Source organism: Olea europaea, chromosome 6 (assembly GCF_002742605.1).
Source record: "Olea europaea var. sylvestris chromosome 6, O_europaea_v1, whole genome shotgun sequence".
Classification (NCBI taxonomy): Eukaryota; Viridiplantae; Streptophyta; class Magnoliopsida; order Lamiales; family Oleaceae; genus Olea; species Olea europaea.
Window position 1 is genome coordinate 27699867 of NC_036242.1, and position 911 is coordinate 27700777.

Genomic DNA, 911 nt, shown 5'->3' on the forward strand with positions numbered 1-911 from the left:
AGTTATTCATATATTAAATTTTGCTTTTTAAGGTAATTATTTGAATTAAACCAAATCTCTTCGAACTGGTTCATGCAATTTTCAGTGTGTCAATTTGAAAATATATACCGTAATATAAGCAGAAGATTCAGGCAAAAACTTATGTTAGAAAAGCACGTTAATTACGTCATTTATTCTTATTTTATTAATGGCTTTCAAGTCAATATGACATTAATTGAATTTTCTGTCATTCCTAGACAGTTGCTAATTATATTAAAATTTTGCCCTTTCACGTCTAAATTATGGTCGCTAAAAGCAAATTTTCTTGTACTAATATCTATAGTGTAATTGGAAATCTGGTTATACTTTAGTTCTTCACTTCCAATCATATGGAAACTTTATGTCCTTGTATCAAATATAATTTTTTTTTTCTATACTCATTTTTAATTTTGTAGTGTAGAAATTATATATAGGATCTACCCTCATTTTAAATGATTTTCTAATTATACAAGCAACTATTTGGTTGAACCAAGGCCAGAAGACTTCCCGTCGGCATTAATGCATGACGACTGAGCTGGTTCATTGCAACTTCTGTTGATGAATTTCCATATATGTCTTGAAATGTTATATCACTAACCTGAAACCTGAGAAAAGAAAGCAAAGAAAAAAAAATTAAGACCCTTCTTCAGAATTAATTTAGCAAATTTGTGATATGCAGGCCTGGAAATCAGCTTGTGGACAAGTTTGGAGCTGACTGGACTAAAGTTCACTGAAGCGGTTACTTTCAGCAGTTATATGTCAAGCAATTAACATGTGCAAAGCAGTTTCTACAGGCGAGTTGTTTATCTGTCTGGTTGGGGCAATTTCCAGGTAGTTTATGTTGGAAAAATAATAGAGTAACGACTTTAAAACCAAAAACAAACTTACCAATC